Raw genomic sequence first — 13,639 nt, forward strand, 5'->3', positions numbered from 1 at the left:
AATTACCATTTGCGACTTTAGAAGACTCTCCGAAGTTTGACATAATGGGTTTCAGAAGCCAAGTTAGATGATATTATTCCGTTTTCAAATTAAAGGGATCAGTCGAGCAAAGCCTATACTAGGGAAAATTATAACACCATTTGTGGGTATAGGAGCATTGTCAAACGTGTGTCAGAAGACAAGTCAGCTGCTGTAATTCCGGTGTCAAATTAAAGTTACCGATCGAGCGTGCCACGTTGATACACCTTTCGCAGACTGACCTTGCAACACAACAAGTCTTAACAATTTTGGCTAAGTCAATCTCGTAATGGTGAGTTCATGTGATTTGTTTGAAGGACGACGTTTTCGTCTTCTGCCGTGCCTGCTCCCCACTATGAAGGCGAACACTTTAAATGCAAAACGTCAATTAAGTCCAAATCATTGATATTTGTCGACAAAAGACAGGTAACTTCCGCTCTTGCAGTAAAATCCTAAAAAATTAAAGGAACTGCAACTATGTACATAAAATCACACAGTCAGGTATTCATCGAACAATAAACAGGGATAAATCATAGCTATAACAATTTATAACATAACAAATGATTTATTTAACTTTAGACCGATGGTCCCGCACGAAACTACAACTGAAAACGCACAACGGAAACAAATAGATGATAAATACGATTGTGTGAAACGATAGATAATTGAAATAAGAAAGTCTGAGTTTTGTGATCATTATGTTCTTAAAGTGAAACTAGGAAAACTAAAGGATTGTACCGTAGACCACAATTTGTGATATAAATGACAAAGTCTGCATAATTATTTGAAAAGATACATGATCAAACCAACACAATCTGAATTTCTTAAACATTGTGCGCTTTGAAATGACATTCAGAAACACAATATCACTGATTACAATTCGTGTGCTAAGTAATTGATAAAACAGGACTGGTATGGCGAATATCATCCCATGACAACACAATTGTATCCCCTGTCATGAATCTGGCCACTTTATGCTTAATTGCTACGAAAATTATACAGATGAAAGATTAATCTATCGGCAAAATTTAATAAGTGGTACGACCACAGACTGATGACGTCAAAGGCGTGCATACTAATGCAATTGAGGTCAAAGGTTATGGTCTAAAAGAGGCGATAAATTATTTTGGCGGTTAGAGTCAGAGAAATGAAAATGAAAATGAATATTTAGTTAACTTTATTAAATAATCAGTACCGTATTTACTTAGCATCTGTGTTTTGTGTTCGGCGTTTTTGACGTCATCAGATTGTGGCTCTATCACGTCTTCAAGTGAATAAGAATGCCAATCTAAATCAGAGCGCTTGGCATTTGACTTTGGTGTTTCATTATTCGACACGCACAGATTTCATGTCTGGTACACCCTGAGGTGTAGCGTTCAACACAAAGAATTACTCGACCGAAATGCAACAATTTATCCAAAGCCACACGGACACGTTTTCATTTTTGTCATTATATGTTGTGGGTTCGAACCCGATTGAAAACTAGCCGTATTTGCTCAAAGAAACGCAGGGGCATATTCATTGTTGATCGAAACTGCGACATTTTGAGCCAATCATACGCCTGACCCGGGTAAAAAGTACTTTTCGAGAGGTAAAAGTTCTGCTACAGTGTATTTATTTTTTACATTTTATTTGATAAGATAACGCGGCAATCGATAAGCTTACATCCTTAATGTTGTGTGTTAGACTCAAACTTCTAGTGCTTCACAGCCGAGAAATCCAACTTGTGTGCCAAACACCGAAACTCCAAACTCAAATGACAAGCGGTGCAAGAGCCAAAGTTTCATCCTTTGGTTCGCCTATGGAACACATTTGAGACACTCTTCGTCGTAATCAAAGTTGTCAACCTTGCATATGTACATTTCTAGTTTTCGGGCTGCGCTAATCCCTCGATATCGAGCAAAGTTAACAAGCCATTTTTGTGGTTTAGAGTCAATCGAGTACCAACTCTGAAGAAATGAATTAAGGCTTGTATTTAACAGTTTACGATACGTTGAACAACTGTAGGTGGTATAAGAATACTGCTCACTCGTCGACACAATCGTCAAATTTATCTCTGCATTGTCATCTTGCCAGTTCGTGATTCAACGTCGCTCTGAATGTTGTTGCCTTAGTAAGATAACAAAAAAAACACTTGGAGTTTGACAGCTTTGGCGGTTTTAATATGAGAACCCTGGTATACTCATACCTTGCACACCAAAGCTATCCTCTTTAGATGCTAGTCTGCCAACATGGAGTAGGTTTTCTTCTGGCTCGTTTTGCTCAAATATAGGCGGCCGTGGTTTGAAACACAGTCAATATACTCTTATTAACTGCTATTGAAACTCATAATGTCAAAGCTCGCTTCCTTTTTAACGGGAAGTATCGGTGGACCTCGTCAAATGAAAAAAGCTGTGACGAACAATGGAACGAAAAAACCTAGATCTATTTTTTCTACAATCTATTAACCAGGAAACATAGAATGAGTAACAGTACAAGTATGATTGAATAACGTATAAGTTGATGCACTGAATGATATATTTTGTATGTACACTGTAGTTGATTTGCCATATATACAAAGACAACTTTTAGGAATATCTTCTTTGTGCTTGATGACGTAATATTAAAATTATATCTAATCAGTTGGTCTAAGTATGATCTATTGGAGTGAGATTAGAATAAAATAGGTCACTCTCCCTTTATTTGTGACGTGAACTTACGCTCTGATTAAAAATAATTGGCAAGATATAATACAAACGACGAGATTTCGGCGATAATATCTTGGTATTTTCGTATTAATAACATATAAGCTCAAAGGAAAATGATAGGCTTATGTCAGACCATTTATCAACTTAATCTAATATAATCAGTGATGGTAGCTTAAGCCGTGGTTTCCCTGTCATTTTGATTTTCTCGAGCTGTCGATGACATGGCCGTCGTATTGGTAACTCTCGTTGTGGTATTACCTACCGAATTCATGCTTCTGCATGAAAGCAAACTCATGAAGCCTTTGCGAAAATTTTTATTTTTGAAGCCGTAAATGAATGGGTTGATGGCCGAGTTACAGAAGGCAAATAAAATAATCAGTCGGTAGTAGATTCCGGTAAAGTTGATATACATTCCGAAGTTATAGCCAAGAAACATGAACTGGTCAGGAGCCCAGCAAACACCGAACGTGACGACCACTATTATGAGCATTTTCACTACATTGGCGCGAGCTTTCAGCAAAGATAACGCGGGGTTGTTTTGCTTGTTCTCCTCTAGCTCTTTGGCGCGTCTTTTTAGAATTATCATTATGCGAGTGTAAACGATAAACATCATAATAACCGGGATAAAATAGGTCGACAGAAACAGCCCAACTCCGACGAAGAGTTGGAATTCTTCAGTGCCTGGCCACTCTAATTTACAATCACGCGCTTCATAATCGTATTTCCAGATATAGAGACAAAAGCTCTGTGGTATGATTGCCAGAACCCAAACAGCTACGACCATCATCAATACTCTAGACTTCGTGAAGTAAATTTTATATAGCACGGGGTGCGCTACTGCGAAATATCGCTCCATTGTCACAGCCATGAGATTGAACACAGAAGCGTCAAAGTTGAGCCACAGAAGAAAACCAGAAACGTAAATTCGACACGTTAGCTCTCCAAGAAAACCTTCGGGAACGCCATTCAAAGGGTATGGAATTATGAACACAGACGTAATGAGATCGGCCACCGCTAAACTGACAATAAACACATTTGTGAGAGTTTTCAATGATGGGGTTTTCAAAACTGTTAAAATCACAAGGCCATTGCCAAACATGCCAACGATTCCCATAATAGTTTTGCAAATGTCTGCCCAAGTAAACTCGACTTGCCGATATTGAATAAACTCCTTGGTGGACGTAGACTGGGTGGAGAGAGATACAGACCACGATGCTGATCCCGTTGACGTTTCGTTGTCCATCGTAAAGGCGATGATAGATATATCGGCTGAAGATACGGCTGTTTGTCGAAGAAAGTTTGTGTTTACTGGTTCTTCATAGACAACCTGTGGACAGCTAAGTCGAGAATTTTACTCTTACAGGTGAGAGTTTCAAATAATATAAAAATAGTCATGAACCCAGTAAAGTTTGCTTAAAGGTATAGTGCGCCTCAGTGACAAATACTTGCACTTAATACTTTTTGGATATACAATTTGTGGGGGCTCAGTTGAATTTGGTTGACGGCTTTCGTGAAAATCGAAATTTATTTTTCTCCTTAGTGTTAACACAGGGATGGCGACCATTTTGAATTTCAAGAGTCGGTGAGTATTGGGTCATTTGCTTCTCTGGTACCATTTTTTTGCACGGCAACCCCTGATTTCAATTCTTTATTTGAAATGAAATGATTAAATTTTTTTTGCGGAAAGTTTAGCAAACTGTTTAAGCCTTCAACATCGCTTTCCCGTAGAGAGTGTAAATCCCTATCGGTAAAAGCACATTAAACAAAATGCTAAGGTATCTTCAGAATGTCGAGAGAGTAATGCAAATGCAACATATTGACATCAATGAAGGTAGTACGGGTCTGGAAATTGAAAATTTTAAAGCTTTACTCCAACATTCCACTAGGAAACGTTTTGCCTTTCACTTTCAAAATCAAGAAAAACAGTCTTGGGTGAGCTAGCAAAATTTGGTACGAGAGAAACAAATTACCTAATAGTTACTGTTACTCGCAATTTAAAGCGACCGCTACCTTTCTAAATTTTAAAAGGGGCTTGAAAATTTCGATTTTTTACAAAAACGAATTAAGTGAAAACTTCGTTTATTCCAGAAACTTCAAAATAAGCTCTTGAAAATGTGATACCACAATTATAGATGTCTTTAAGGCGCACTCTACCTCATCTGTCATGTCCAGATTGCTATCATCTTTCAACCCCATTCAAATGTTGTTTTTTATAGCCCGATTGATCAATTTTCGGAAACATTGGGTGAACGTGAGGAAAATTACGCATATATTCAGCCAAATGAACTGAGCTTGCGCGCAAGCTTATTCCTAGCTTCTTAAATGATAATTGAGTATTTGATTCGGGTTATTACTCCATAACTCTCTAGGCACTGAAGAAAATAGAAGCAAGAAGGCAATAATGATTAGAATAGAAAGAAAAGACCATCGAAAATGGATACTGAGAAACAAATGTACGCGTACCTTTCAAAGAGAGCTTAGCACATGAGATTCGGACGACAGGCAGTGTTGCTGAGCCTCAGAAGACTGTCAGTGACCACGTGATATTCTGTCTGATTCGAGTCTTCCTGCGGAAAATGAATGTGAATACTGCAATTTTGATGTCAGGCAGGTTTGTAATTAATATATCCATGAAGGTTTAATGCATATTCGAATATCACGATAGTCCTTTTCACTCAGTGACTCGACATGAAGTCGGCATTATTTTTTCTGAAAGATTTTCATAATCATACCTATAAACTTTGATGAAATTGCATCCATTTTCTGTATCATGCTACATCGTTAAACGGGGTTGAACTCTTTCACTGATAGGCACGACACAACTTTATACATTTCATCACGCCTACCGACGAAGAGTTTCTTCGCTCGTCCCAGGAAATGTTTTAATATTCGTTGGAGGAAAATATTTTAAATGTTTCCCATCTACTACAACTCCTTTCAGGAACGACCAGTTTATTCTATTCCGCAAATTTCTGACAGAGAAACTGAAAATGCAAACTGTACAATGCATATTGTTCTAAAAGCAAATGTTAGATCGTGATCGCCTTCTATTGATATCTGTCAATGGTATGATTTTCCATAATGCAAACCATCCACGCTTGACAAGAATCACTCTTTTCTGAGACAAAGTCCCGAACATAATATTTCTTATGATGCGTATTAGCGTAGAAGTTATCAACTGGAAATTGTAAAGCGCATTTTTCGCACCCCGATGCCCACATATAGCAAAATATTGGTGGACTCAAAGTTTCCCCAAAAGACTAAAACATTTCTTTGTCAAGAAGCTGAAGTACCGAATCTTTTTTCATTCTTATTTAACTATTTTCTATCTGGATAAAGTGAAATTTCGCTAATTTCTCACGATGTCTACTGACTAGTTCCATCATCCAATATGGGAGAGCAGTTCGTAAGTATGCTGGTTGGCTTTAAAGCTCGATGATCCATAAAACAGCAACGTTGTATTTCCCGACAACAAAAAATTGCGAATTAAATGATCAATACCTTCAGATTTCGCTGACATATATCTTTCAAAGACAGCATTACATTACGTGAATAATTTATCAAGACTCCAAGGAAATTCAGAAAGAAATTCATCGTTTCTTACCACAGTTCAAAAGGATGGACGTCTTTCAAGTGTAGACGATACTAGAAGACACTCTTCTGGCGCAAGACGTAATACCACTGATGAGGAAGATTTATACCAACAAGAGACTTAAATATGCTGTTTATAATTCACGGGGGTGATACTCCCAAACTCTGTTCGTCTTCAGATCTTCGGACAAGGTATTCCGTCGGCTATAAAACGTTTTCTGAAAGTGGTGACGCCAGGTGATCACAGTATAGATTTTAGAGTTTCATAAGATATTGAAATGACACTGTAGTTCATTTTGACGGACGTATGATCAATTGATAATATGGGTCGCAGACAAATGTTTCTTAAATACATACAACACGATTGGAACTAATTTGGGAAAATCGATTTTTTTTCTCAAGAAAAATCTAGAAGGCTTTAAAATACACTTCTGCATTTTCATAACAATCTACAGCTCTCCGTGCGTTTTGGTCAGCATCACCATGGTGATCACAGTATAGATTTTAGAGTTTCATAAGATATTGAAATGACACTGTAGTTCATTTTGACGGACGTATGATCAATTGATAATATGGGTCGCAGACGAATGTTTCTTAAATACATACAACTAATTTGGGATAATTGGATAGTGAAGTAATGTCGATTCAATCTGCAAATATAATCTCATCTGATTTTCTTTTTACATTACACAATTGTTTTTATGAGTAATTTGCAATATTGCAACATTCAGCTATAGGGCACCTCACACTTTTGAGAAATTTGAAAAATAGGAAAATCCAATTATCCCAAATTAGTTCCAATCGTATTAATTACATAAATTGCTTATAATTACCAAAAGGGCACTGCTGTAGGCAGCTGGAGATAAGAAGTTCACGTGACCCATAACAACATGTTCATAATAATATATAAATAAAATGTGCAGCGTTCCCATAATAATTAAGTGATTTGTTATATTTTGGCGCCAATTTTACCATTACGTTCAATGTATTTTAATAGCATATTTCGTGTCATACCGTATTGAAAAATAACGCTTGTATTAAATTGGTAACACAATTCCTTTATGTTATGTACTTTATCGTTGTCGTTTGAAACCCCATTGCAGGGAATTTTATCAGTGATTTTGAAGTGGATTTGTGCATTTCTTGTGTGGTCGGCATTTTCGAACGAGTGTCGATTGCCGGGGTTTAGGGTAGAATGCTCATCGGGAACGCAAATTTGGACTCTCAAACTTTTGCAATTCTTTTCTGATTTTCCACTTATGGGGGTTCATTTTAAAGCTCTAGGTATGAGAAAACTTTTCACCGGCTTAGTTTTTCGAAATTCGAAAACTTTATTTTCCTCCACAGAGTTAACACAGGGAGGGCGGCCATTTTGAATTTAAGTATCGGTAAATCTTGAGTCATTTGTTTCCCTATTACCAAAATTTGCACGGTGACCCCTGAGTTTTATTCTTGATTTTGAAAGAAAGAAGTCGAAATATTCCCCAGAGAAAGTTTGAGCAAAACTTTAAGTCTTTCACTTTCGAGGCGCATACTACCTTGAAGAGACATGATTTTCTGAGCAGGGGAGCCTCATAAATCTTATGACTCGTTAAAAGTTTGAATGTATTTTTATGCCGTGACAGAATCATTTGAACAAGAGTTACTAGAAAGAAAAAAAGGTCCGTACAAATTTGTTTCCTCAATCTCTCATTATTTTCAACATATCTTCCCTCTAACAGATATCAAAAATTATTTATACAGACGGAATGTATTAAAATGATCCTTTTTCACATCAAAGGCAACAATTACGCAAAGAAAAAAGATCTTTATATACGATACAATACCAAGGCCGTATAGTTCATAGCTGTGAAGTTGCGACATTTACGATTTCCTTTCACAAGGAATGAAGTACTTGCCTTTCGCGAGAAAAAGGGATCGAGAGGTCATTCTACCTGCTCTACATAGAGCAGAATAACAAAAATCTTTGTTGTGACGGTGATCGTATGAAACATAACACAGTGTAAAACGACTGAATCGTTACACGGTTGAATAAGTGAAAATTTGGGTGGGTTTGTCCACCTCTGTTCGCCATTGAGTAAGGGAGAAAGTAGATCACATACAAGCTAAGACGAGCATCTAAAACAGAGAAGTATGTCATTAACGGCGAAAATATGTTTAACTCTAGAAGCGTTATATAGTTACCTGGTAGATTATCGAACCTGGAGCTGGAGGGATGGATGACAGCGGCAAATATCATACAAAAACAATGTCTTCTTCCGAGCAACCTTATGTTTGCTGGGATTGGGATTGGGATTAAGATAATCCTAATGGGTTTTCAGATGACGTAGGGTTCATAACAACAATTCATTCAACAATTCTGAATCAATTCAATTCAACAAGCATGATCCTTCCCATTCCCGGACATTATGTAATTCCAATAATGTTACCTAGCTTGTAGTAGAGTACGATCTCATCTCATTTCTTTAACCTACATTTCCCGCGAATTTACTGAAAGCTGTAAGACCCGTGCCATTTTCAACAAATTTTATGATTTTATGTCTATCCCTTTATATTGTTCATCCTCATCAAAATTGCCAGAGATGACAATATAATGGCGACATTTTTTTCCCATTGATTTCATTTGCGTCCTGCTGAAGGAAACTGATCCCGTCTATTGTCCTATCTTTTTCAGCGTAGCACAATCTTCCAAAATTGCGCCAAATGGGAACAACCTTTCTGGAAAATAACAGCATGAAGATCGCCACTAGCTCCAAGCGACTTGATATTTGCCAATGGAATTGGTATGGCTAGTTTTTATGTCTACCCCTCGAACTTTGGATTTCGTTCGTTGAAAAAAAATACCCGAGGTACGGTCGTTCCTAATAATGTGAGCAGGCAATAAGGAAATTCAACCGGATCGATGGCTATGTATGGTGCATGAAAAAGACGGGAAGCTAATTGTCGAAGCGAATCGACCAGCATCGTCTGCCCATGCAATTGCAACCTCAAATATGAATTAAGTGAAGCAATCGCTTCAGGCGACACCACCTGCTGTTGTGTGCGAGGGACATCGGCGTGGGGATTATAACCAATGTCTTCAGAATGGGAAACAGTATGACGAACAACTTCAATAAAAGGATTTATTGTGAAATATTCAAACACGTCCTATGAGGGATTTTCACCGCATGTCGTACACGAAGGAGTAACAGTGTGGTATAATATTCACGGGCGATTAAATACACAAAGATCTTTTCAGGCAGATACCCTGCGATTCCGTTCCCGAAGACGAATAAACTTCAATGGAATAATAAGAGACTCCATCGTATCTAGGCTTTGGTTCATGTCTCTCCCACGGAAATTATGAGACCTTCTTCATATTGAGTCACTTGTTGCCAATACGTGTAATTTGAAATTATCCTGTGCATATCACATCAAAGTAGTTAATAGCACCGGAAGAAAATTCGAGCTAAACAATCTAGCATTCGGGGCTTGGCCTTGTTCAGATCTGAGACATATCAAAATGTTGTGCTACGCTTGGATGTCTTAGCTTCAATCAGTTCAATAGATGTCATCCGATCATCTCGTCATGCAGAAATGAATTGCATAGAGAATAAACTCTGCAATCGAACGTACGTGCTGAGGTTTTGAAGTTTTTGATTAGGACACACATAAATAAATAGACACAACATACGTAGACACATACATTAATACAAAGATACATAGATACATACATACATACATACATACATACATACATACATACATACATACATACATACATAAATACATACATACATACATACATACATACATACATACATACATACATACATACATACATACATACATACATACATACATACATACATACATACATACATACATACATACATACATACATACATACATACATACGACTTTTCAAGCGTGTACGAATGGCTCCTTATGGCATATGCGGGCAATTAGAAACAGGAAAAAGTCTCTTTGTAGCTAAATTTTCAATACCGATAAAGTTTACCTAGATTATTTATTCACCCATGAGTCTCTTGAGAATCGTACATAAGTTGTGAAATTTCTTACACCGTCACCAAGACGGTGTTTTATAGAGTGAGAAAGCGTGTCGAGAGGTAGGCAGATGTAATCAGTTCGTCTTAAATTGTTAAGACTCAACAAAAAACCGTTGGTATTTGAATGCTACAGGACATGCATGTTCTTTGCATCCTCTTAAAGCACAAACTATTGTATATCAATTGATACCTTGATTCTCCACCACAAATGACAGCCTATGAGCGAGCATATTAAACCTATTTGAATCTTTTAATCTTGATCATTAACTTTTTCACGTCGAGCAATATGGAACTCCGAGCATTTCTACATGGAGTGATGTCGAATATTTAAATTAGCGTTTCTGTTCTAGTTTCAGTACTCGCCATTGGTATGCCATGGCGCCATGGCAGGAAGTGGTCATATTGTCAATACTATTTACTCTATTGAGTGTTCGTTCGATCGATCGATTGATTGATTGGTTAATCAATAAATTTCATTAGTTAGTGAATCAATTTACTAAGGTCAATAGAAATGTTGTTTCACCCTGTAATGGTCTCGGTGAGATAAATCTAACGGTCTCATATCTAGCCTTAGTCGCGGCACTTCATAAAGGGCATTCGAAGCAATCTAGTTTGGACGGCGGTTGAAACAATAGCTATAAGAACATGAGAATCTTCCAGAAATTATCCAATGGCAAAGGAGCAGATCTAAACCTTTCCACAGAAGCGTCCGAGGAGGAAGATTGAAAAGCGTACAAGACTGCCGCGCCTGAAACCATTATTACCGTAAACAGGAAACTTTAATATTTTGACAGGAAACTTCTCTATACAGATAATACTGACAATGTACGCCATACCATAGAGCTATACTCTATTCTAAAGGGAAACAGTCGTCGGAACTGCGCCTGTGCGAGTTTCTTGTTTAAGATATCTAGATGCAACTCATCATCATAGCTGCAACATTTAAATTATACGATATAGATTATGACAGACATGTTTTAACCTTCATCAATCACCATCGTACCTTGGATGCAGTGTTTACTTGGGTTTCAAGGGTCCCATATAACATTTGAGCGCAGTTTCGACGAAGTGTTTACGTGGGTTTCACGGGTCCCATATAACATTTGAGCGCAGTTTCGACGATTGTATCCCTGTAAAAGCTGATGTTGAGTCTGCAGTAGCTAGAACTGCACATATGATGTTTATCTCAGACACTGTATTGAACACACCACCATCTACTGAATTATTATTTCAATACAATTTTTATTCGTTTGTGAATGTTATACTCTTGCATTTAGAAACATTGAAGATACAATTTCCACAAAGTGCACCGTATGGAGGGGTATTCCGACATTAAACACTAGGGAATACGTCATTGAAATAGGTGTTAATGGTGATTTTCCATTACTTATTACACTATGGAATCTGTCTGATATAAGGGGAAAAGAGATTAAGAAGTTGGCCGCAGAATCCAAATAAACGAATGACAGAGTGTCGAAAGCTTTAGTGGCGTCAACTTGATTCTTAGAGTCAAAGGACGGCGCCCAGTGAGTGAGTCTATATGTGATAGTCTGCATAAATTTTTACACGAATGTGTATGCTACCTGTTCACCGAGTGCTACTGCTACCACACTGCTTCAAATTATCTTGACAAATAATCACTTGCTGGAAAATAATTTCTCACTAAAGACAGATGTCTTTTCTTTAAAAATCTATCCTTTTTTGTGTTTCAAACATTCTGTATTTTCTAGCTACAGTCCTATATCTACATATCGTAAATTTTATGAAATGTTTGTAGAGTTCGACCTACTGATCAGCGATTCTAAGAATCCAGTATACACAAAACTATCAGTGGGTTGCACAAAAGTGGAGATCTCGACTTGATTGATTAATTGATTGGTTAGATTTCAAGAACTAATGCATTCTTTTAAAGACTTTATCTTGTTCTTGTGGGCCAGCCTCGCTGACGTTTACGTATAATCTCAACATTCATAGTGTTTTATAAAGGGAACTTGGCCAGGAAAAAAAGCTGCAATGAACAAAACGTAGTTCCTCCGTTTGCACGGGGAGGGGATCGTGTCCTATTTCCTATTGGAAAAGGAAGCTCATTTTCTGGAAATGCAAGGGTTCATCACAGAATCATTAGATGCGAGATATGGATCATGCTGCCAAAATGAATAGAGTTAATACACTTTTAAAGGTTGAAATTACTGGCTATCCCTCGACTTTTTGACTCACTATGGTTATGAGCATTGAACTTGCCTCGAGTTCATTGTGGAACATCTCTCCTATTCAATGGATCAAAATATGACAGAACTAGCGAAATCACAGAATTGTAGCACAATGCTAGAATACAGTATACTGTCTGAATAGAGTTGTCGAAATACAATGGAAGATTGCGTGCGATGTACGCATACACTTGGCACAGTATGTGTGTTTCTTCATACAGAATTGACGACTTGGGTATCATGAAATACATTTCGCAATAGAGAGTTCTATTTCTTGGGAAAGGGGAGGAGGTTAACACCAAAATAGAAGAATTACGTTTGGGGGCGTCATTTTCACTGTAACAATGAACATTCCCTGAGGAATTTCTTGACAAGAGCTGTTTACGTAGTTAGAGAGACGCTTGCGGCAAATCGTTGACGCGACTGTAAAGTGCAAATACAACAGGAGTAAATGTCATCACGAATAGCTTTGGGAAAAACTATGTTCATAGTTAACATTATATTTAGCTCTATGCCGAGATACGAAGCAAGTAGAAGTGTTTCCTTAATTTACTATTACGACGCCCTCGGTTTTAGACGTTCATTGAACACATTGTTGTTGTTTTTTAATAAACGTATTCTTAAATTAAATTTTGATTTAACTGGAATATAGGAAAGTGTTAAGTCAATCTTATTTTGTTGCTATTCCATAAAAACATCGATTTAAAGAGGATAAATCTCGTCGTTTTACATGCCAAGCATAGTCGATAGGTTCTGACCGCTTGATTCATAAAATGGTTGCAGTCAGTGATTATGTCATTATGCAGACCCATACCAACACAATGATAAAGGTTTCCTCAACCAACTGTTTTGCCTACTGAGATAATCTGTGCACAACAATTAACTTGCCCATTACCCCCGAGATTGACCAGTCGAATTCTCCTACCAGTGTGTCCCATGAAATGTCCGAGTAAAGCGCGGGGGGTTAAAGTCTACATGAGGCGAAAAGGGGTCAAAATCTAGGTACATATCCCGCCTATGGCAGTGCAACTCCTCTTCCCCGGTTGAATCCTTGTTATATGAGATGTGCAATAAGCCTGGACAGAGC

The 13,639-nt window shown here is 37.6% G+C and overlaps 1 protein-coding gene and 1 long non-coding RNA gene across 2 annotated transcripts in view; both read right to left on the reverse strand.

Moving 5' to 3' along the window:
* The window catches only part of LOC139142791 (WD and tetratricopeptide repeats protein 1-like), a 354,040-nt gene that overhangs the window by 206,350 nt on the left and 134,051 nt on the right, over nucleotides 1–13,639 (reverse strand). The window lies entirely within an intron of this gene.
* LOC139142813 (uncharacterized) lies at nucleotides 569–6,514 on the reverse strand. The gene is made up of 3 exons (XR_011554478.1): nucleotides 6,310–6,514; nucleotides 5,169–5,272; nucleotides 569–4,042 (listed from the first exon to the last, which is right to left on the reverse strand). It is a non-coding gene; the product is annotated as an uncharacterized lncRNA (long non-coding RNA).

This window comes from Ptychodera flava, chromosome 10 (assembly GCF_041260155.1).
Source record: "Ptychodera flava strain L36383 chromosome 10, AS_Pfla_20210202, whole genome shotgun sequence".
Lineage (NCBI taxonomy): Eukaryota > Metazoa > Hemichordata > Enteropneusta > Ptychoderidae > Ptychodera > Ptychodera flava.